Below are 25,444 nucleotides of genomic sequence, written 5' to 3'. Positions count from 1 at the left end.
TTAATCTAAAACACTTTTATTGCTCCTTGCATTTACACTTTAGAGATTCTACCCCATGTGCTTTTTTGTTTTTTGTTTTTAATTAATAGGATTTCAAACTGCTGAGATAATTTCCCAGAAAGATAACTGTTGGCCTGTACCACTACATAACATATTCTATCCGTTTATCTTTGAAAGGCTTTAAGAAATAGCATGATGTTTCATAGCTTTCCTCCCGCTGGGAAATGTCTATGCCCCATATACCTTCCTGTCCCATTTCTAAATTGCTCTTTTGGTTGCTTGGTTTTGCAGGAGGTTTTCGAATGCTTGCTGTGGTGAGAACGTTTTTCCACTCTGTTCAGTGTGAAATTCCAGGTACAGTATTATGTCACTTCAGATCTGTGTGAAAAAAATGTATCTTGGCTCCAAGAGAAAAGATTAATGGAAAAATCATTCTAAACCTGCCAGGAAAATATTTTTTCCCCTTCAGCATGAAAACAAAGTGTAGAGTCAGCTGAGGGATCTAAGGATTAAAGGAAAAGTAATGTTTCCAGCTTTTCTTACCTCCGTCCCTGAATTTTCTGAATGCTCTTAGAGGACACAGAACAAAATACAGAAAAACAACTTTGTTAATTCTCATATAACAAGGTCCTTTATTCTTGATGATTCACTTTGAAATAAATGTTAGGACTGCTTTTACCAGCAGTGCTATTTTCAGCAATTATCTCAGGCAAAAAAAGCTTAAAAAATAACTGAATAATAAAAGCTATGTCTTTGGCTCCCAAGCCACTCTGTCCTTTATCTGCCTAGCAGTTACAGGAAGTTTCTAGTGCTAAGTGAAACCAATGAATTATAGCACAGGCAAGTTGATATCCTTACTGTCATATTTTATTAAACTGGCTACAGTACATTAAACTTCAGAAAAGACAAATAAGTAAGAGGGACGAAAAGGGGAAAAAAGCCCGACAGTGAATTTGTTGTTTTTACACACAGCTAGCAAGCACTTGATCAAACCAGGGTTTTGCACCGAGGAAAACTGGAATGATAAGGCAGCAAACACATCCCTCCTGGTCCACTTGTGCTAGCTGCCTCTACTTTTAAGCAGCAAAAACCTCCTGGTGTCTCCAGCAATTTGTCCCCTTGATGATCAGAGTTATCAAGGTTGAAAAAGACCACAAAGATCACCTAGTCCATTCCCACCATGCTCAATAACTGTGTCCCTCAGTGCCACATCTGCACAGTTCTTGAACACCTCCAGGAATGGTGACTGCACCACTGCCCTGGGAAGCCTGTGCCACACCAGAGAGCTGCGTGCCTCATGTGTTTTGGTCCTCTCTCTGTTACAAAGCCACAGGGTGGGAGGACAAACATCCCTATGACTAAGCAATGCCTTGGGAATGTTTTCACAATCTTTCAGCGTTAATGAAGCACCCATGGCTGATTTTGGAGGGAAAAGGGAACTGACACAAAGAGGGGCTGACAGCCTCCAGAGCCTCTTAGGGGCAGGGAAGTGCAAACACCCTGTCTGACTGGCCACAATAAAACAAAGGATCCCTTCAAGTGCTTCCTGAAAGCTGTAAGAACCCAAACACCTTGTTGAAAGAGAATTTGATAAGTGTCCAATGTGGAGCTGACCAAGGAAAAATGAACTGTAGGAGAAAGAAGTTCTTTTTTTCTCAGAGAACGTGAATCCTAAAATATGTGATGCAGAAGACAGCATAGAGGCAGAAAGCTTGATACACCAATGGGTTAACAAAGAACCCAAGAAAGCAGCTTTGAAACCTGTTTTTCTCTTCTGAATATGTCCTTATGTTTAGTGGCAGCAAACTAGGAGAGCAAGCAGGAGTTGGAGTTGAGAAACATTATCCCGAACCAAGGAGATCCCCATGTTAGCATGTCTTATACTTTTGATCATCTCAGTGAAAACTATATGTATACATATCTTGGCAGAAGTGTGAGCATTTCAATTGATAAATTACTTCCGCCTTTAATCAGCCAAGACTGAGCTATATTTATTAGCGAATGCACAACTTCTGGCAATTTAAGAAGGCTGCTTATGTCATTGTCTTCTCCAGTGCTATTAAAGCACTGCTGCACTATCACTGTGGAATCTGACGGAACTGTTGTGTGGAACAGGACTCAAAAATGATTAATTTTAACCAAATCTGGATGTACGGAGAACATTTTTCGTAATTGAATTAGAGTGTTCTCTGCAACCTTTGATCCTGTTCCATTATTGAACTCTTGACAAGATCTTGTCATGCTGTTTGGCTTCTCAGACACCCAGAGAAGAGCTATGCACATAACAGACATTCTGGGCTCACCTCAAATCAAATGCACTATTTTAGAGTAATCTGAATTCTAAAATATTGATTTTTTTTACATAGCAATTAATAGTCATGTTATTTTGTCTTCGGTCAAACATAAGGTTTTGTTCAGTCTCGCATGAAATATTTCATTTTGAGAGTGAGGGAGCTGGTAGATGCTTCAATATGTTCCTCAGGTATAAAAACTAAACTTGTTTCAAAATAACAAATGGATTTAATGAGGAAATGCTAACACTAAGCATCCAAATTTCTTCTTCAGCAGCTCAGAAAGCTCAGTCTATAAACTGACGAATTCAAATATTGTTTTGTTTGCCTTGAATTTGCATTTCTTGTAGTATTTGACCAAAAAATATAGAAATGACACCAAGATTTACAAATGTGAGCAAGCTTTTTAAATAGAATTTAAGTCAAAGGGATCCAGCATTAATGAGAAAAACCCTAAGCTTCTCCTTTCTCAATTCCATCACTTGCTTCCATTTTATTTGAAATAGTAACAGAATAACTTAACAAATTTTCAGGCTAAATTAAGCCTCAGTAATTCAAAAATTCTACTGAGTAGTAGAGCAATGCTGTAATTGACAGATCTGTCTCCATTTAAATTAGCTCTTGGGAGGATTAGTTATGTGGGGATTAAATCCTTTCATATCTGACCCAAATAAAAAAAAAATAATACTAACTCTGTAAGTCAGCTTGTTAAAAACAGACTTTGATCACCTGGGTGACTTGTCTGTACTTCTTACTGATTGGAATGCCACATTAAAAACAGACGCCTTGCTCTTCTCTTTGACTTGAGCCTAAAACAAGACATCAGCCTTGTAACCCCAAACAAATGAAAAGACTCCTGCAGTAAATCCATGCAGGTCCATATCCAGTATCATCTGCAAGTGAATACTTATCATCTTTTTCCATGATTTATTGGAAACTGAAATACAGGATTCTTGCTCAGAAAAAAAAAAAAAAAAAAAAGGCAGCATATTCCAGGGTGGTCCTAATCTCCTCATATTGAATTTATATTTTTATATCTCAAGGATGGAACATATGGGCAGAGTGGAATGTCGTGCAGGCAGAGTATTAGGAACAGACAGCATAGCACAAAGCAAGCAACCTTCATGAAACTAATTTACTATGTGCTAAACTGGATCAAATTCCTATAAATGTGATGTTAAACACTTACGTATGGCCGTATAGTTTTATGGAACAGGATTAAGAAATGATGTAAATTTCCAAGCATAAAATTTTGGCTAATCAAAATCTGTTGGCAAGTTAACCATTTTCAATTTGAATGAAAAGTCCACATTACCACTTTGTATCCAGAAAAGCCTGTCTTCATATAGATCCCCTGAAAACTGAATGAGTAATTTCTTTTCCTGACCTAAAATTTCCCTGCACCCCAACCGTACCATTTATTTCTATATATTTTATTATATAAAAATATTTTTTTTAGTAGGAGCAGACCTTACATATGAAATACAAACACATAATCAATTTTCCTTAACTTCTGACTTATTAGCTGAAAAAATCTGTCAGAAAGATCCTGCACTAGAGGAACATTTATGTTTAAAAAGGAACACCAAACCTGACAAGATGTGCAGATTCTGGAGGAGAACATTTTATAGCAGGTTATAGCAGCTTCTGAACTTAGACATGGAGACTGCAGCACCACCTAAGTCTTCAATAATGCATTTCAAATGGAGAAAAACACATGGTGCATCACACTCTGGCCCTGCTGTGTCCTCCCATCTTTACATGACTCGATCCTCAGCTGTAAGGCTGTGACTGAAGCTATTAGAATTTTAGGACTTTGTCTATTCCAGCCAGAAGAACTGGAGATGAACTGAGACATCAACAAGCTAATTCCCTCTATGTGCAATCATACTCAAGGTTCTTCTTGCAGGCAGGAAGTTTTGAACCACTCCACTCACATATCTCAGCACCTTTCAGCCTGCCTTTGGACCACATGCCTTCAGATCCAAGTTCTCTAAGTCAGCAGTGATACCTCCAGTCAAACAGAGCCCCATAATCCATCATTCAGTGAAATTTTCCTCCACCTAGCAAGAAGGGCTCATCTCCTGTTTTCCAACTGTCCTCTTTTCTTTTAGATTTACACTTACAGTCCAACTTACAGGTTTTCTTTCTGGCCCAGTTTTCTATCTGAACACAGGAATGGATGCCCCTAATGGAAAACCGAACCTAAACAATTTATTTTTAAGGAGACCTGGTTGAGAGAAACCATCAACTGGGGAATCAACTCTGAACTATTCAGCCCATCTGAGGCAGCTAAAAGACCTTATTTCTGTGCCAGAATTTTTATGGGTATTTTTGCCTTAAGAAAAACAAATCATGGCAACACATCGTGTAGCTAGCAGAAAAATCTTCAGCAACAACCAAACAAGGGACAGCAAGGCAGGGAAAGTGACCAACAGCTGGCACGATCCTACCTGAGTCAACGACTGTTTCTGGGAGTGCTGGCCTGTCATCACACTGCTGGCAGCACTGAGTACAGGAAAAAGGGCAAATGCCACTCTGCACTGGAATGTAATTGCTTGAAAGGACTCAGCTGATAGTTCAGTTCTGCATCTGAAATATGGGAGCAGAGACACAGTATCCTGCCACCCTCCTTGGAAGTGCTGCTTTCTGGAAACAACTTTGTGAGCAAAATGAGGAATGTTTCCTTGTTCTGGATGAGGAGGAGGGATGGTGGGAAGAAGGTGGCTCTAAGGAGAACCATATGAGTGGGAAGGAAGAAATTGCTTAGTTTTCTTTACAATCTAATTAAAAAAGCATGTTAACAGAAAACACAGTCCATGAAAAGGGCTGTGTTTCTGGCCAATTTTGACTTGCAGGATGCTCTTGAGCGTGAAGATATACAATGGGCAAAAGACTCGGTGTCTTAAAGCTCCACCCATCCTTGTTTGCTGACCTATATCTAGTTTGGTGGCATTCCCCTTGTTCTCCAGTCATGAAGGGCATGCACATACAAGGTGGCTGCACTGACAGCTCATTCATTTAAGCCTAGTGACTGAGAAAATGGAGGCAGCTGCATGTACAATGAAATATGGTCGTGCAGCAGATGTTTTCAGCCTGCTCACATGGAGGCTTCTTCCATTTTGCAGTCAGAAAAGTCAAGTTCAGGGGATGCAGTGTGGTTCAGGAGTTCATGGCCCCATTGATTAACTTTCTACTAGGGTAATGCCGGGGCATTTCCTTGCACTATGGGATGTCTTAATTCCTTCCATCCCTGTAAATGTTTTCACTGGTGGTGGTTAATTAATGCACTTCAGCCTGGCAACCTATTTGCTTATGCAGTGGGAGCAGTGAATAGTTGACATTTACCAGGCTGGAGTTAAAAATAATCCATGTGTTACATTTTATTGTTGAATATGAGGAAGCCAGTCAACACAAGATGTAAAATTAATGATACATTTTTTTCTTTCCCTGCAATTTTTCTATTTTTTCTGCTAAAATACTACGCTTCTCATCTTTTGCCTTCTGCATAAAATGGCACTTGCATGCCAAATTCATGGGCAAAACAGCCTTCCACACTCTTTATACTGATAAACACAGCAAAATGCTCATCCATACTTGCACTCTCCCAGGTAGCTGTAATGACAATGTTATGTGAAACTGAAGTAGTACCAGAAGGTGCAAGCTGTGGCCTGAAGGAAACCCTAAGCAGCTGATGGCCAGCAGACTGGGAGCATGTACAGGAGAAATATCGCCATATGCCTTTTGGTGGATTTGCTTTTCTTGTTACAGAAAGACTTTTGTTTGGCCTACCATGGCAGTTCTTGCATCTTGTCTGATGTTTTTTTTAAGTATTCTTAACTGTCTAGTCATACAGCAATACTAACTGCCAAGGGGGAAAGCCATAGGGATTTATCTGAGTTGGGTTGGATTAAAAATTCTTTCAAGCACAGTGCTGCCCATGTCCTGTGCTACGGGAATGCAGCACAGCAAAGCAGCCAAAAAAAAAAAAAAAGTCTCCAGACATCCTCTATCCAAGTCCCCCAGCCTGAGAGACTCAGTCACATGCCGTGGCTGTTACACAAGCAGCTCCAAGCAGCAAGGTGGGAAGCAAGGATGAACAGGATCTGCTATCAAGAGGCCTCTCTCCCGGAAGACATCATGCTGCACTCTAATTCCTGCTAATTATCTATATCAGAGATATTGTACTGTACAACTGAGACCCTGACAGCTGTTACTGGCATTCCTATATCCATTGCTTTCCTTGCTCTGTTGCCTCCATCAGAAAGTGTTCGAAAGATCTGGGGAATGGGTTATGAAGAAACTTTCTTCATTTTCCTCTAGGAATATCCTAAAGGCAAGTGAGAGACATGCACTATCTTGAGCTGATAGTGCTTACACCTGATCCTAACAAGATCCTAGGAGCAGACCTGCTATTTTGACAACGCAAGACTAGATTACACAGTGGAAAGGCACGAATTAGCATTAGTTACCTTGGAGACTGTAAGAGCAACAAGCCACCAACCATGCAGCATGGATTACTGGCAATTGAACAGACGTGGGCCATTACTAGTGGCCAGGGAGGCAGAAAGCTTTATAGTCCAGCTTTAATTTGGCTATCAAGAGTTGAGCTAGCATCTGGGGCAGCAGACAGCAATAGCAGTGATGAATCTGCTCTTCATAGCACCCACATGAGGTTATGGACCACCCACTCCTGCATAGGTTCCAAGCATGAAATTGCTCGAAGAAATCAGGGACTCCTTCAGTTACTTTCTCCAGTTATACTCCTTGTCTCACCCAGCTGTGTCACACCACAACCTCCTCTGGGAGGCACAGACAAGCTCCCCTCAGAAAGGTGGGGAGAAGTGCCTTAGCTTAGAGCTGGCACTGAGCAGTGAGGCAAACAAGGAAAACACTCCTTCAGGCCAGCTTTTCCCACTGGTGTTTGCAAACAAACATCAGGAGAAACACCTGGTGCTTCTCTAAAATGCCATGGTGAGGATGTGTCCTGGAAAACCCCAGGGCACAGGCTCTGTGTTCATAGCAGAGTTGTGGCTGCTGCTGATCTCATTGCGAAACAACCCCTTCCCTTCTCTCCTCCGGCTCCTGAGAGTCACTGAACATTTACAGCATGCTTATTGGTTTGTGGCTCAGCTCCTGCTCTCACATAACAAGCTTTTATTAAATATCCAGCAACATCAAAATCATCCCTTGCTTTCAGGAACAAAAGAGTACACACTTCATCTTACTGGGAACATCAACTGGTATTAACCCATCTTTTTAGCTTAAAACAACAAAATCACAGAGGTAACTACAGAGGGTCATTAGGGCTTTTGCAGTATTTTCTGGGGACATCAATGAGCGCCAGACCCCAGCACTCCCCCAAAAAGCAGGCTGAGAGAAAAGGAGAGACAGAAGGCAACCAGGGGTGATCTACAAACACACATTTGGGAAGGTGGTGGAGCTGTCAACAACAGAGCAACCTTGCTCCCAAGTAGGACTGAAAAGTTGTGTCTGTCACAGCAAGGCTGTTAGCTTGCCCCACGAGGAAAGCTGGTCTTCCACTCCTTGTACTGTCACTGCACCCACACTGGCCTTCAGGCCAATGGACTGATTAATGTGGCGTTTGGCTGGAGAGTCCAAGGATTTCCCTCCGCTCTTGAGCCTTGTACTCAACTTATTTCTCTACTTCTGTCCTGTCCTACAATATGGGTAGCTGGGAGAGGTACTTATAAGTATCTCTGATAGCTGGCTTCAGTAAAGGGCAGCTGCTGTCTGTTAGGAAATGTTAGAGGTAGCTCCATAATGTCCAAGCTGAATTTCAGTGAGTGCTTGAAGGCATGTTTCCTCTCATTTTCTAGGACATCTATCTGAAAAACACTCTCTAGGTAATAAAAATAATAAACATTTGTTAGCTAATAAATGCCAGACTATGTTTTCTTGATAAACTAGACAATTCTATGAGAACGCTTCAGTGACTGATGGAGGAGGTCAGCACTGAAGGGATTTCCAGTTGTGGGTTCAGATTCTTCTATAATGTTGTCACTTGTTTTGAACTTTGTTTTCTGTTACCTGTTTTTGCCTTGACTCTGTGAACGTGAAGAAAACCTTCTAATTGCCTTTGGTATAATCCCAAGGGAGAAACTCAAGTAACTGGTAAAGTAATAAATCCTTACTACAGGTCATCACTCTTATTTCTTATGAATATATCTAAGACTTTTATCACCTGGTTGGAGGGGAGAAAGCAAAAGTTAGTGTGATTTCTGTACTTTGTTACCATAACAGACTGCAAAAAAAAAATATCCCTTACCCTATCCAGTTATTGCACTAATCCAGGTCTATGCGGTGGGACTGTGAGTCATGTCACCAACAGCTCTGCAAGTGCAGAGCTATTTCTACATCCTAACAAAAGCCATTTTGTAGCTCAGGATGGCAAATTCATGAAACATCTGTGAGAGGTCGTGAAACAACATGCCACTTTGGGGAAAAACAGACTTTCTTCTGACATCCCACTTTTCAGTGAAAATCTCTGCTTCTCAGCACATGCTGCCAAAACATTATATTAAAAATATGATATCATAAAAAGAAAAAAAACGAATATAGCATAGTATTGCTTTTATTTAGTTTTCTAGCAACCGCAGAAAGGCAGTTGTAATATATTAAGAAAACAGCAAACAAGCAGCCAGGTGTCAGTATTCTTCACACTACACAGATGCTTCCTTTCATCCAAGCCAGATCTGTTTTTCACCCTTCTTTTACTCCTTTTTCCCTTTGTATAACCTGTGCTAGGAAGGGGGAGAAGCCCTAGGGGCTTGAGTCTGCATAGTTTCCATCTCTCTCCCTTTTCCATTCAGGATACTGTTCCCAACAAACCAAGATAGCTACAAGGGTACTTCCAAAGAAAACAGGATAACTGGGAGGACTGAAGAAATGGATTAGAAGGAACCTTAGAGCAGGGCCTGAGACAATTTAGCTCATGTATCTGTGCACCCACTTGAAAGGGAAAAACTTCTCCCTTTGGAAAGGGAAAAAGAGATTGTGCCTCTGAAATGAGTCACTCTGGGAGAAGTCTGCAGATCCCTATGTAGCTGTTTCCAAGCAGAAATCCCCTTCTCCTGAGTGTTTTAACATGGGAGGGGACAATCTGGCCAGGGTTTGAAACAATTATTTTAAATCCCTTGGAATGCAGTTTTCCTTTCTGTTTTGTCACTTAGAATTATAATTATAGCTGTTGCTACTGCTCCATCCGTTGTTACACCAGACTAATACTTTCGATCATACCTGCTGTTTCCAGTTGCCTGTAACTCTCTCAGACCTTGAACTTTTAAGGGCTGAAATCTGCCATGAACTTTCTCTGCCTGAGTTTGATTAAGAAATATCCCCAATAGACCAGATGCTTTTCAGAACAAAAGTTAATGATAGAAGCAGCCTTCCTCACCCACTTGTCAAGATCACCACAAAAGTTTAGGGCAGGAAGTTGGAATTTGGTAGAAAGACAAGTGATGTTAGAAAGGTGTGTCGCATGGTCTCATTGCTGGTTCTTTTTGACTTGGTCAGGTGAATTTGCTAAGCAAGGTACCAACACCTGCTCCTCCTGCCCGCACTGTTGTGTTTGACCAGTTATCAGCTACTCAGCAGCTGAGGTAACAAGCAGCTGGTTGAAACACAAGCTCCTGCCACACACATCCCAGGCACTGGTGCTCTTCAGAACAGATTGTACAAGTCCTCTGCATAGCCTTCTGGGACTGTCTCTCATCCCACTTTCTGTGGGATGCCACAGTGCCACCCTGACAGGGCATAAAGTTTTGCTAGAAAACCAAGCAACAGCCGATATTCTTAGCCAGGGTTTCCATGCTCTCATTTCCTAAATGAACCCACTTAGTGACTAGCAGATGATCTGTCAAGGCACTTAGCATCCATGTTTTTCAAACCAAATTTCTACTACAAGGTGATGAAGAGACATGCCCTTCATACTATTCAATGGGAGTAAATGGAAACTGTAAGCAGGTTATAGTATGGTTGAGAAAAGGAACAGAAAGCACCAGGCAGTTCTCCTCCAAGGGCTTTGAAACAAGCTGGTGGCTGAGCCAACACAGCAGAAACAGGCAAATAAACTCTGGCTTAAAGTGCCTCTGAAATATTTCCTGAATCCTTTTGACCTGACATACACCAAAGGTATCCCTATCGTGCAGCTGCAGTATTTTCATAGGGCTCCAGGAAACCCACAGCTCCCAGCATCTCACCTGCCTCCAGCCTAAGAGGTGGGTCGAAGGGATGAAGCTCCCTGCCCTGCCAAGTTCAGGTTGCCTTGTGCATCTGATAAATGTGGAGGTGTTGAGACAGAAAAATGCTCAAGTAAAAAATGTTTGTCAGGTTGCTTCTTCATGCATGTACACTGTGATATATCACTCATTTTTAAATAGCATTTAAACAAGTGTGAATAAATTCCCTCTGCAAATGGGAATGCTCCAAACATCTAGGACTGTACGCTCCATTAACATTCAAGGAAATAAAAGCTCATGAGTGCCAATGTTATTTTTGAAAATGAGATCTAAGTTGCTTAGATCTTAGAGAGTCCTATGCGAAGCTTTTAATTACATACTTAAATTATTAAAGCATGTGCAAAAATAACATTATAAATATGTATAAACATATTTTTAATGCATACACATGTTCACATGTATTTAATTTAGTGGTCAATATTTCACATAATCTGCTTCCTTTATTTGTGACCAGGAATGAACTAAAGTGCTGAATTGAAATTTCCCTTTTTTTCCCTGAGCGTCCTGTAACTTTCTTCTTAAGGTAAATTCTCCTCCTTGCTCATACCTCAAAATCAGAACAGCACTCATCATAGACAGAAAAATACTTTCAGCTGTCATCTAAGATTAGACAAACATTTTTTTAAAACAACACCATGAAAAATTTTCTTTCCACAACATTCTCTTTCATTTCAAAACAAGGACAAGGAAGAGATCTCCTGGGAAAACTGTGCTGTTTGAACACCCAAACCCAAAGACCCCATGTGGGTCTATATTCAATAACCATCCTGATTTTTAACAACACAGTTTGGACTGTTAGGCTTGTACACACACACTGGGACATCCTGTTGTATACAATTTTCTTTCCTCTCAGCACTCACTACAGATGTAGCTTTGTTTTTGTTTTGTATTTGACTAACACTAACAACATCACAATTCAGGTTGAAGTCTAGGCCTTTAATTTGCAATCATATTAAAATAAGATACAGGACAGAGCAAGACACTCTTGAAAGTTGAGAGGCAAGTAATGTAATGCTGAAGAAAGATGTGATTTTCCCTAAGAGACTCAATTCTTTATACATTTTGTACCCTTTTATATCTAAGAGGTTACATCATAGACATAGACTCCAAGTATTACACCTGTTTGTATATTAGACAATTATCATGCCAAGAGAATATTTTGCTTTTGTTTTTACTCCTGGCTCTGCGCTTGTTTCTGCAGATTGCACTGATTCAAAAGTCAGTGACCTTGGCTAATTTGTGAAGGACAATTAACACTCAAGCAAGTGTTCCAAAATCCCTCTCCTGCTAACTTGCCAGAAGAAAGACCAAAGTCATAACATGCACATTGACATAGGAAAAAAAAAAAAAAAAAAGAGTGCTGACTTAAATCTTTCAATCTTGAGAAAGGAGAGAAGACCAAGAGAAACAGAAATAAAATACACCTAAGTAGTGAATTTTTTTTTGATCTCTTGTCAAACGTGTGGGAATCCAGGAACCAAAGAACATAGACGAAAAATAAAAGCTCCCTATTTGCTGTTGCTTGAAGAATAAAAAAGGTCACATATGCAATAGAAGAGTTATGAGTATGAAAAATACATGAATATTCAGCAATATGATTAATGTCTTCAAAGTATCAGGGGCATAAGTATTTTCTCTCTGTTGAACCTGCAGCAAAAATGTATCTTCTGAGAGAAAAAAGAGGTTCCCAAATCCAACTCCTTTTTCTAGGACTTCAGTGAGAGAAAGAATTAGTCAGCAGAGCCACAGCTTGGCCTCACTTTCCCAGCACTAAATGCTTTTGGATGTCTGATCTTTAAGCTTATTATCTTCACCATTGCTAAATTCATTCTACATGCTGGTTCTGCCTTAGTGACTCTATGAGAAGCTGCTAGTTTAATTGAGCTACCTCACAAAGTACTTAACACCACACTTACACGCCCATTACCTGACAGGGTCTTAAATGTGGATCTTGCTGTTCAAGAGGTCAAACTCTAAAGTTTCAGAGGGAGGTGAGGAGGAAGGACAATATCCTTTTAGCAGAAAGACCACAATTTGAATCACAACAGTTTCTCTGGATGACAAATCTTTCCCACAAATATACTATAATCTGTCAAAAGCATAACTACTTGGTAAGTACATAAATACTCTGAGACGGGCCATAGCTACCTATATATTAAGAGCATATATTTCAGTCATTTAGAAATAAACAAAAATTTCAAATTACACAGGTTTTATAGGTAGTTATAGTGAGCTGGAGGTAAAACCTGAAGAGCAGATACTTGAATGGCTGCTGTAAAGTATAACCTACCTTTACCTTCCCTTCCTCTATGTATTTTTCTCTTAAAAAGTAATGTTCTTAAGGTTATCACGTTACAAAAAGCAAATAGAAATCAGTGCGCCTCATATAGAAACTGATGCCTGTGTTTCAGTGTAGTCCCCAAATGAGAGTGAAGCCCAGCTTCTCACTTTGTAGGCAACAAATTGGCAGCACATGGAGAGAAATAACCATCCCCAAAACACACAGCTGTTTGGTAACATAGGTGGAAGCAGAATCCACATCCTTTTACCATACATCAACGCCTTCATCCTTATCTAAACAAGAGAGCAAACCGAAGTGTAACAGAGAGGAGTTTGCACTCTTCTTCATTGAGTTGTACCCTTATGATTGCCCACTGAATTTGGTACCCAACTAAACTGCTGCAGCAATGGGAAGAGTAAGAAACCAACTGCAGCTTAGGGACTCAATGCTGACAGAATGAAAGCGAAAATAGCAAAGATGTGATTTATCTTTAAGGCTTCCTAAACTGCGTTGCTATATAGCTGGGACTCCCGTGAATCATCATACACTATTACTTTATAACCTCAAAGAGGAAAGCCAACAAAAATATTTCTCACAGATCTGAAAAGCAACATCTGATCATGGCTTTCATAAGCCACTGTGGTCCTTTTCAACCCAGGCCATTCTATGATGATTCTATGATGAGGCCTGCTGAGCACTAAACCTAAGCTGCAATAGTGTTTGTGTCATTCAGGTCAGAAAAGATGAAAAAAGTATAACAGAATGAAATATTTTCTGGAAAAAAAAAAATGAGGAAGTATGAGCAATCTTACCTGTTTTGTTCATACACCATACATGTCTCCTCTTTTCTCTCGTTGGCAGGTCACTTTAAAAGCTTCACATTGTTCTTTAAGACCAGTGGAACCGCTGTTTTTCTTCACACCAGTCCAAGGAATACCTGGATTTTTGCAAGAGAAAAACCAACAAATCAAGATTTTCCATGTAATCTCAGCATGGAAAACCTATGGCAAGGTTAAAAAAAAAAAGTATAGGTTTTTTTTTTTTTTTTAAACTTAACACTAGGACAAAGCACTTTCCAATTTATGACTCAGTCTTATGGCAACAATGTCAAGAATAGTAACTGAAATTGTTCTATACAAGAACAAATGCAGGCCTAAACTTCTTTTTTAAGCTCTAAGTTTCATCCTTACTTTTCCTTGAAAGCTTCCCCTTTTCAATTTCTAGCTTTTGTGCTCCAAAGGAGTGAACAAGTTTATAAGCAGTTTGTTCAAGTTAATAAACCAGTTGGTTGGCACAATTTAAGAAGTCCTGAAATCTCATGCAGCATCTTTAAAACTGTAACTCACTTGCAAGGACAAGAGCAGTCACGAAGCAGTAACTTAGCTCAAAATAGGTATGCAAATATTGGCTGTACTGGATAGCCAAGCCACCTGCTAGAGAGTTATTTACATCTACTTAAGCAGAACAGAGTTTACTGGAATACAGGCTGCTTTTTAAAATGCCTATTAGTATCTAGGCAGGACAATCTCATTTCTCATTGGAAAAGGTCACATTTTATTTTGCAGTCCTCACCTCAACGCACTTAACAAGAAGAGTGATAGCATTAAAAATGACTATGCTCACATAATCAAATGAGTCTCCAAAGTAAATATCAGAAGAGTTACCTAACGTGCTTGTATGTGAGAATGCAGCTCTCCTTGCACTAACAAATTTAATACCAGGGCATGAAGCAGCCATTCCGGGCGCACAAACTTGCTGTAGAACTTGAATTAGAAAACTTTATCAAAGTGAAGGTATTTTCTCTTCCCACAAAGGCAGTGGACAAGACGCTGGAGTGCCAAGAGTGGCAGTTTCCACGAATACATCTGCCTGCCTGTGGTCACCTCTTCAAGATCTGAGGTCTATGCACTATCAACAAACAGCTGTGCCATAGAAAGTGTTTGATTGAACTGAAGTATTTTCATTATGCTCTGAATCTTCTCCAGCACGATTCAGGCTACCATCACAGTAAATCCATTTAAAACCGTAGAGCGTCAGCAGCAAAAAATTGCAGGCTCTCTGAAGCAGAGATCACTTTGTCTATCACTACTAAGACCAGCAGAAATCCTACTCTTGGTAGTAGAAATGAAGTGGAGCCAATGCCTTTCCTGGTTAAATCTTCAATCAGGTGATGGAAATTACAGGCGTGACTGGACAGGGAGAGCAGACACAGACTGGGCATCAACAGCTTTCAAGCAAGTATCCCCTTATACAAATGTTTTCAATAAATCTATCTTTCCTAATCTTTTATTATGGGTCTCCCTGATTTGCCAATCTGCGTGTCTCTTTAGGAACTGCTTTTAGGATGCTGGTGTTCAATGAGGTGGAGGGGGACTGTGAGAGAACCTGGATACAATCAATACAATCTGAGGCTTTGCACTCCACTTTTGACTGGAAATTAATGATTAATTAATGAGAATATCACTACAGATTCTAACATTAATGTAATGAAAATATACTGGGACAACCAGAGCGTCCAGGAAAGAGTGAAGGTTAGTATGCATCAGTCTTAAATGAAACTGTTTAAATTAACACTTATTTTTTTAGACGTACTCATTAGCCAGTGAAAACACATAGACTATTTGCATATCAGTATTGTTTTCTTTTGCTCTCAGTACACCTCCATAGCATAGATATATCTATATGAAACCTGCTCAGCCCATAAAACCTAAAGGTGGAACATGTGTGTCTGATAAACAGCCTGTGACAAGCTTCTTGTGTTTCAGGATTGCTCCATTCCAGTTTACAATTTGTTTTATGTTCTTTTGAAACTGTTTCAGTAAAACTGGGATTAATTTAATACATATTTTAATAAAATTGTTTGCTGTAAGGTATGACAAAATTATGAAGTACAGCTGACACTGAAGTGCTGAGCTGCCTGTATTGCTTAGGCAAACAAAAATAAAGCATGTTTAGCTATGAATTCCACAATTTTCCTGATTTCCTGGCCCTAGCCACTCTGTCTCAGATTCATGTTAGAGTGAAAGGTTTTTTATACAGTTCAGTTTCCTTAGACTATATGATAAGTATATCATTAAATTATTTCCATGCAGCCACTGTGTTCAAACAATAAAATGTTCGGTCCAACTCATTCTGTAAATAGGCCATAGCTGTTCAAAGGCTCTCTGAGCTCATGCGGTTGGATTGATGGCCCTCAATGGTCAAAAGAAGGGAAAATTATCCTTTGGGATTTTCCCATCTGGTTTACATTGCAGTTCAACCTCTATGGATCAAAGAAAAAGTCTTTTCTGTTTCACTGGGTTATCTAACACGAGCCAAAGTACTTTTGGGTCTGTTCATTGGAAAAGCAAGAGAGCACCACTTCATGGAAACTACTCCTATTTTTATTAGTTTTGAGTCACTTTTTAAAGCTATAATGTGTAGCAAGAGACATGGGCACCAGGCGTTAGAGCACAGGTAAAGGGAGCTGAATACTGAAGTCACTGCTCAGAATTCATTTGGCTCTTAAGAAAAGCTGTGCCACACATTCCTAGTGAGCAAATCCAATACCTGCAGGTTTAGAGGCAAACACAAGCAAATTTTGGCTTTTCATATTCACAAATCAGTATGAAAAGAATCAAGTAATTCTCCAAATTGTAAGGCTTTCCAGCCTCTGGGGCTTAAGCTAAAGTGTAGCAGTCTAGAAGAACCACTTTAGTTAGTCAGGCGGAGCTTTAGAAGGCAGAAATGCATGCTCCTCTTTCTTTCCCTTTTAAGCACTTTCTTCTCATGTTTGTAAGTTACGCTAACAGCCCATCTTAGTCATAAGATCTGGTGCTCACTTTTCGTGAGCTAGCACCTCACCACGCTGCCTAGTGAAGAGAGTTGGGATAAAAATAGAAAAAAAATCATTTTATACAGAAACAAATGAAAAAAGACAACATGCAAGGAGACTCTTTTACAGCCTAAACTTTCCCTGAATGCAACAAATAATTCAAGAAGTTTTGAATACATGCCATGCATTAGAATTAAATGAACAGCATGAAGCTGCACCAGGGGACTTTCAGATTAGACTCTGGGAAACACGTAGTTACCACAAGTGGTCAAACACTGCAACAGGTCTCTTAAAGAGGTGGCTGATGCCCCATGCCTGTCAGCGTTCGAGATCTGCATAATACCCTCAATAGCATGCTTTAACTTTCAGTTGCCTCTGAAGAGATCAGGTATTAACTGAGTGGTCCTTAAAGCTCCCTTCCTACTGAACTATTTCGTTTTCTTCCTCACAGGGTACAGACGTACATGTATATGTACATATTAAAAATACAGCTATGACTTTTCTGTTTGTTAGACATAAAAGATATTTTCAAGATATAACTTCACAAGTAACCTCTATCAACTGATGCTACCAAGAACACCAACTGTGAAGTCAAATTGCCAGAAGTTAAGAAATATCGTAAACACATTTATGTCTCTCTTTAATATTAGAAAATATATTAAAAGAAAAATTATTAAATCTACAGGAGGGAAAAGAGAATGAAAGCAGTCTGAAATTGCACACAAATGCATGCAAGCAAATATTAAATCCATGGTAGAAGTTTGGCCTAGGAGTACCTGTTGATATTGACTCCAGGTAACGGTTCCTCATTACTCATCACTCTCCACATGTCCTTACAGCATACAATATATGATCTCATGTATAATGCCTGTATTTCATCCCCATGGCAAGCTAGTTGAGTGCAATAACAGAAGCTGGATTACAATTTATGTTTTACAAGAGCTGTGATTTGAATGACATTATTTCATAAGCAGGGAATTTCAACTAATTTGTCTCGGGGAAAACTGTATCAGTGTTGCTACAGAGACATTTTAAAAATCTGATAAGCTTGTGTAGATAGGGAGAACTAACTCTATAGAGCAACACCACCTGCACTATCACTTGTTAAAATCTTGTATAATAAATATCTTAGAAATAAGCCACTAATGCTAAAATAAGGGTATTGTAAACCCTTGCAAATACAATGAGAAGGTGAGACAAAGGAAAGCACTGCAAGTACAGGTCTGTGCATGTACATAGTACCAAAAATAAGCCCCAGAGGCATCTGTCTCTAATGAAGCTTCTTATGTGAGTTGGTTGTTATAGTCCTGAACACAATACAAACCAGAGCTCTGTATTTTAACTCCTGCCTGGCAGTGGGTTTTAGCTTCCATAAGACGCTGTGGGAATTGAAGCAGCTTTCCAGAGCAAACTAAACAAGGATGTGAGCCAGAGAGATGCTGCAGAAAGAAAACACATTAGAACAGATTAAGGTGCGAGTCAGAGTGGTATTGAAGGCTCCAATGAGCAACATATAGTCTCATTTAAACATGGACCATAGGCTCCATAAACTCCAACTGAGAGAAAGCATGAGCCAAAGGAGGAAGAAAAACGTGTCTGGGAACGGCAGTGAATGAAGGTAAAACAATCCTAAGTCTAGCATGTGTCTTTTTTCCCCAGTGAGACACAATCACCTTGGTGTGTGAGGTTCAGGTCTAGAGAGAACAGGGTATGGTAAGAATGGAAAATGGATTTCTTTATAGACTGCAGGATTAGAAGATTCAGAATAATTCATAAAGCCTTTAACGTAACCTCTTCTACTGCTGATGGAACAGCTAGAAATAGATTAAAGTTTAATGTATTCATTTGTCAGGCATGCAATTAAAACAACAATCTTTTCACTGATTGTGAATTGTTTATAGAGACTAATAATTACCTGATATATCAGTTTGAGACATGCCAGCAACTCTACAGTCTGTCTCTTGGCTAGATATGTAAGCATATTTTATAGTTGGAAAGAATGGCTTAGGAAGCTTGATTCTCTTAGAGAAAGCTGGCGATGTATGGAAAGGCAGAAGATTTGAAAGGTTTAGGCATTTTAGGCATGTAAACTTTTCTTGTGAGGGCAGTTTACATTGTCTGATGCGTCTTTCTCTAAAATATTAGCTTCGTTGTGTAGAAGCCCAACTCCCTGGTCACATTCACAGATAAGATTCATTTAACAGCTCTCAAGCAAGCGCAGGATCAGACATGGGAGAAGGAGCAGCTTTTGTTGAGGTCTGTACCTTTGGTGATATGAACAAGATTCAAAATAACATCCTGTTCTAGAAAATAAATATCACTGTCAGCTGATGGCAAATGCTTGTGGACAAGATCCTCAGCAGATGTACAACTGCGGTGTTATAAGCTTCAGTAACACGAAACTAACTCACTCTGGGCAAAGCCTTGAAACAATTGACAGCAGGTTTTACTCCCATGGAGGGAGCTTTTTTTGTGGATAACACTCAGATTGTTGACTCATTTTCCATAAAGCAAAAAATGGGGTCATACAAAGTCGTTTTTAAAATAGAACGAATGTTTGCCCTCCAACTATGTGGGCCCTTCAGCCACTCACTGCTGACATGCTGCATGAGATGGACAAAGTACGAGGGCTGCTCTGAAACTAACGCCACCTATTTTAAGTTGGTCAGTGAAGTCAAAGGCAAACGGCGGTGTGACAATAGAGGCTGAACAGTCCCAATAATATTTTGTTGCTGTGCAACAGATGGCAGCAGAGGGGCAGTCTGACAGAATGACATCTGGCATGAAAAGTGAGTGTGAAGCAAAGGTAAGGAATGGAATTCATCCAGGCAGAAAAAACTGCACCCACTCACATTCACTGATGCTTGCTGAACACTGGTGGAGAATAAACAGTGAACTCCAGCACAGTGAAGCAATGGATGGTGCATTTCCCCAACAATGCCATGGCATGCAGGCTCTTATTCATTGCCGATGAAAATACATAGCTAATGGTGGTAGCTGCTGAAAAATATTCTTCAATAGCTGAGAGCTCTATCGAATAGCATTATTGCACTGTCTGTATCTGTAGTAGTTTCCATGGGTAAAAAACAGCAAGAGGCATTACTTCCAGAGCAACCTATATACATATTCCTACACGTCCAAATATATAGATGGCCTACTGCAATGATTGTTTCCTGCTGCTGAAGAATTAAATTTAACATGTTAAGGGGGCAGAGCAGATGTCCTCCTTCACTCCAGGACTAGCTCCTCTGTTACTCTCTATCAACTGTAAAGAAAACCTGGGAACAAAGTTTTCTCCCTTAGCAAATTGGTGGCTGCAAGAACCATCTCCTTTAGTCTTGTACATAGTCTCTGGGTTATCTATCCTATGCGTGTACAGCTTGAGCAAAGGTTGTTTCACAGCTTCAGGGAGGAAGCTGTGAACTCAACATAAGCTCAACATTTCTAGCCCAGAGAAAAACTGATAGAGTCCCTTTCTTCTGCCAACCCTGGAGCCTGGCAGCATATAAGAGTGGAAGCAGTCCCAGCAGTGAAGCAGTATCAATCACTCTGAGCAAGAGATAATACCATTTTTGTAAATTGCTAAAATCCTGGTGTACGCTGAAGTTTGTTTTTACCTATACTTGGCTATCCAGCACAGTGAGGCAATAAATTCCCTGAAACAATGGAGCAGGCCCAGCATCTGCACATCCAACGCATATCCGTGGTGGCCAGAGGCTCATGCTGTATGGCCAACACTGATAAAGACATGTGGCCCACTAACTGCAGGCAATAGCCCTTGAGATCTTGGCTTGGGTTTTGTCTTCAGAAGACATTTAAGGAGCTTGTGGCAACTTTTTCATGGCTCTCAAAGGTTTTTCCCCAGAAGATCTGTTATTCAAGCTGAAATACCTATTTTGGCCTTATCCTTAAGACAACTTTCACAATCTGTTGAGGCAAAAGGAATTTTTCTTTTGGAAAAATTCAGTTAAGCTCAGTCATACATACCTACATTAGTAAAATATTTTTGCAGTGTTACTGAAACCTAGTAGATCAGAAAGCCTGCTACATAAATTACACTTTGCAGTTCTTTGCCTGAGGCTATGGGAGAGACAAATTTTAAGTAATCATCATCATCCAATCTCATCTTTATTGGCTGTACTAATTTTAAGGAATAGATTCACCACAGCACTCTAAGTTTTAGTTTCTAATTCCCTGGAGTCTTTGCTTACCAAAAACCACCCAACAGAATCATATGATTACATAATGCAGGAACGCTTTCAACTCAATACTAATGTTAAAAAGCAAACAAAAAATCTCAAATTTAACATGCTCAGAGTTGTTGCTCTGGAAAAACAATGTAAGATGATCTCCTTCGGGTGACTCAGAACCCATGAGACTTTCTCCCAGTATAAACTAACACCAGGCACACTCCAGCACCTATCTTTTACACTGTGTTTGCAGGCAAGACTGGCAGAGGGTTCAGAATCTCTCCATTGAAAACCACAGTGAGGAAAGCTCACAAACAACTGTGAGAACAGTCAAGTGCTTGGAGGCTCTCATTCCAGTGCAGAAAAGCTCACAATGGGAGAAGAGAAGGAGATTTACACACACTTACACGGAGAGTTTGGAACCCCTCCTTATCTCAGGAGAGACTCTTAACTCACCCAGCAGGACATGTGGTTTGTCAGGATGCTTTGGCTCTACAGTTTTCCACATGAACACCCTGTACGTACAATTTGTACTTCCCCAGGCTGTACTTGTTACTAGGGCTGGGATCCACAGGCAAAAAAAAAACAAAAACAAAAAAAAGAGTGAGCCCATATGTTAGCTAGCTCTTATTCACTTCTGCTTTTAACATGTTCGTGGAGAACATTCTTAATTTTTTCTTTCCACATTATACATAGTCATGCACACCTGTGGGGTTAGGTTATTGTCCCCCTCCCCCCTCCTTACATTCACAAAATCTGCTTTGTTATTCTTGTTTTAAAGTCTACAAGAGAGAATTCAAGATGCCATAACTTTTCAAAGTTCTTCCCCAGCTCACAGAAATGAAAAAGAAAGCAGCTGTAGGAATTTCTTTTGGCAGTATCTTCTGCCATTTTCATGCCCTCCATAATGAGGAGGAGTTTTGGAAGGCTCTGAATTGTCTGGGAAACAAAAAAAAAAATCCACAACTGGGAGACTGAAGAAAGTCTGAAATGCAAACTGAAAGCATTTCAGACACAATACACTTGATGAGTGGTTGTATAGATTGAGAAAGCACTGTTTTATCATCAGTTTTCAACTCAAATCATCGCCATCATATGAAAAATACCTTCCTCTGTATTTTTTAATCATTCTTTTATTAGTAGGAAAAAGGAAAATCTAACAGATGGATTGAATTTTTTAATCAAACTGGTCTTTTCCTTACTTTGAGGCATTCATTCCCATTTTACTTCAATACATTTGTATTGAATACGTTTATTTATACTGGTTTATACTTCCCAGAAAACAACGGAGGTTTCTTCCGTGGTCAGACAAGTGCTATGATTCATGGAATTGTGATCATCATTGCACAAGAAGCAGAGGTCAGCTGGAGAGCACAGTGCTCATACAGAACTGAAGCTGAACCTTCCAACCTTCTGTGAGGTGCTGCAGCAGAGAGGGGACATAAGCTCATTCTGGGCTGAGCTAGAACAAAGTACTCCAGTTCTGCACAGCATGCTAGTCCAAGATTTCAACCACCACCGTAAACACAAATCTGAATTAATGCTTTCCTTCACTTTCCATTCTGTGAAATGAAATCTAAGGCTTTTGGGCCTAACTGGACATTTTCAGGTTCAAAATAAACTGAGTTCTCCAACAGATAGAATCCACTTCTCCATGGGCTGCATTAAGGGCAGCTCACCTCTCTGCTTGGGAGTAGGATGACAGATTCAATGTGCAGCTGGGGCTGCTTTCCAGAGCAGCTGGACATGTTGGTGTGCCTGGTAATTCAGGCGAATAACGAGCCCTTCTTAGTATGGATCTTTCAGGAAAGCATGCCTCTAATCCCTACAGAGACATCACACACAAAACTCTAGAAATACAGCCTTCAGAAGAAGGAATAGATCAAATTTTAAGCAATTATGAACAAAAAATACATCCAAGAGGTACAGAAAGCTGTAATTGTAAACCAGTTACATCAGCAGAGCAACATTCCCAACGCCGAGAGAAAGGGAGATTTCTACCGAGGCTAAAACAAGTAACTTGAGGCAGCAGATGAGAAAGAGAAGGTTCTGCCAGGAGTCACAGTTCTTTCATTCTCAGCACTGATAATGAACTGCTCAAGTAACTGGGTGGCATGCCCCTAATTCTTCTGGAAAAAGGCTCTCTGAGAAAGGATGTACAATAAGTGTGGAGGGGAAGCTGAACAAAGTACAGAGCACTGATTAAGTTGACTTTCTGGCTAGTCATATCGAGATAAAATGGAATTTCCGTGTCTCAAGTTTCGTATCAGTTGAATTTTAAGGATCACTAGGATTGGTCTTATGAAGTTTTTCCTTCCCTTTATTTGCTCTATTTCCAACATATAGTAAGCTTGGAAGATTCCTGCCTGGAATACAATAAAAAGTTTATAATATTCAATGACCTGGCTACGGAAATAATTTGATTACCTCAGCAATAAATAAGTGTGATACAAGATTTCCTTATCAACCTGCAACAAGTGGATAAATCATACATCCCAACTATTGCTGCCTACTGCATGTCTTCGAGGTTCTCTCTAGCTAACAGATGGCCAGGCAGAACATCTAAATTTCATTCCTGCTATAAATTATCTTTTCAGTAGAGAAAGCATCTCTGTCTCTCCCCGTGAACTATTAAAGAGTTTATTTCATGACGTAGGAGCATAACTAGTGCCAGATGTTTAGTACGATTATTACTACCAAGATTTCTTTTCTCTTTGTAGCATGAGAGTTGTAGAGCAGACTGTTCTCTGAACATTTCAAACAGTTCCTGCCTGCATCCAAACAAAAGGAAGCATAGCATAGCTAGTTTGTGATGAGATACCAATACTTTAGCTCCAGATGCACACAGAGAACAATTAGTTTAAAATGAAAGACAAGCTAAATATCAATATACATTATAGTATTCTTCAGGGTGGCCTACTCACAGAAAACAGCTTATAGGTGAGCACAATGAATCATGTTGATACTGGAAATACACACATTCCCTAGAAAGCTTCTGCTAAAACCTTATCACAGTGCACCCGATGGTTGGCTAGCCGATAAGAGGTAGTTCATCTCAAAAAAAAAAAACAAAAAAACAACCTACCAAAACAAACAACAAAAAAAAACCCAACCTCTAACAACATATAATAAGGGGAGTCAAGGATGTAATAGCCTTTAGTTAGCCAGTGGGCACATCTGATGCACTAGTCAAGCTTGTTGTGGTGAAGGTCTTGTGTACTTCATCTAAAAGAGAAACAGCACCTACCATACCAAGTGCTCCTGGGAACAGACATGAGTTTCATGGCCATACATACAACTTACTGCTTGCATGATGCTCCCCAGTGAATACATTCAGCTGAGAATATACTGGGAATTCAGGCCAGGAGGCTTCCTTGCCATCACACACAGTGGTGCTGCTTGCCTCTGCCTAAGCAGCTACATGTGAAGAAGAAGTGTCTATAATTGCTAGGATAGTAGAAAAGTCAGGCAATTGTTCTCAAGTCTAAAGCAAAAATAAAAGCCAAATGGAAGCCTACTCCACAAAACTTTTCTCCTTGGATATCCCTTCCTCTTAAGCATAAGTCCTATCCTGAAAAATACTGTGAAAGAAAACTGCTGAAATATTTCTACTGTTGAAGTTTTCTATGCTAGGAAAAACAGTTAATATTTTCTCCTAGTTCTAGCCTACCTAAGATGTTTAAACATAGAAGGGAAAAAGAAAGAAAGAGAGAAAAGAGTAAAAAGGGTCTTTAAACTCTAGGAATGTTTTTTCTGTAGTGAACTCGGAGTGACAGAGGTTCATAACAAAAGTTGTGTGTGTAATATTTTCCACTGCTTACGGTTCCCTTCTGAACTTCCATTTTGTGGGAATACTCTTGGATCATTGCTGACCTGTCTCTGGAAAAGGCTCACTGTGTATTTTGGCTTGGCTTCCTTCCATTTCTACTCCTCTAAGTCTGTTCCCCATTTCAACATCTCTCATTGCCACATTCCCAAACATGTTACACAACCTCTAAGAAGCAATTTATAGGAACGTTAGTAATTCAGCTATGACCAAACAAGCACTTTTCCCTTCTAACAGATCATTCTCTCCTGGGAATCATAGCTATGCTATGTTTGCTCACTTGTTTACAGCATTTTTCTGGATGCGATAGTTAGACAGGCAAACAACTCAAAGCAGAATAAATCCATGAAAGCCAATGTTTGCAGCAGCTTTTAAAGCAAAACCTGGCTGGAAATATTCTGTGAAGGCCTTTCCAAAAGTGCCTGGAAGAGTCTTGTATGTGAATGTGCAACCTCCCTATAGCCAACCACGTTGTGCCAGATGTGTGTACACAGATCCTGCTTTGATGTTCATAGCCTGAGGCAGCACTGTCCCATATGAGAATCTGTAAGCACTCTGAGGATGTAACCCATCACAGAGTAAAGGGTGTTTTCATAATAGCAATAGAAACAAAGACATAAATGAGACTGCATAACTTACCCAAGGCCGGAGTTACTTACATACGATGCATCGCTCAGTCAGTCTCAAACATAAGATTAACAACTGGCGTCTGATCTCGTAAAGCCCTATTTCCTTGAACTCTAGCTCCCATGAAATATTCCTAGAAGCTAGTGGTTTGACA

The 25,444-nt window shown here is 40.0% G+C and overlaps 2 long non-coding RNA genes across 3 annotated transcripts in view; one reads left to right on the top strand and one right to left on the bottom strand.

The window, feature by feature from the left end:
- Positions 1–15,524, top strand: part of LOC149917476 (uncharacterized) — a 38,625-nt gene extending 23,101 nt beyond the window's left edge. Inside the window, exons 2-5 of the long non-coding RNA XR_016467731.1 lie at positions 292–354; positions 13,695–13,844; positions 14,648–15,067; positions 15,164–15,524. This is a non-coding gene — a long non-coding RNA (uncharacterized LOC149917476). The remainder of the gene's footprint in view (positions 1–291; positions 355–13,694; positions 13,845–14,647; positions 15,068–15,163) is intronic.
- LOC149917475 (uncharacterized) overlaps positions 1–25,444 on the bottom strand; it is a 100,600-nt gene that overhangs the window by 48,793 nt on the left and 26,363 nt on the right. For both annotated transcript variants that reach the window (XR_016467730.1, XR_016467729.1), the window contains exon 2: positions 13,646–13,770. This is a non-coding gene — a long non-coding RNA (uncharacterized LOC149917475). The remainder of the gene's footprint in view (positions 1–13,645; positions 13,771–25,444) is intronic.

This window comes from Phasianus colchicus, chromosome 6 (assembly GCF_987193195.1).
Source record: "Phasianus colchicus chromosome 6, bPhaCol1.hap1.1, whole genome shotgun sequence".
NCBI lineage: Eukaryota > Metazoa > Chordata > Aves > Galliformes > Phasianidae > Phasianus > Phasianus colchicus.
Note: the sequence above shows the minus strand (reverse complement) of the source record. Positions and strands in the feature narration are given on the sequence as shown.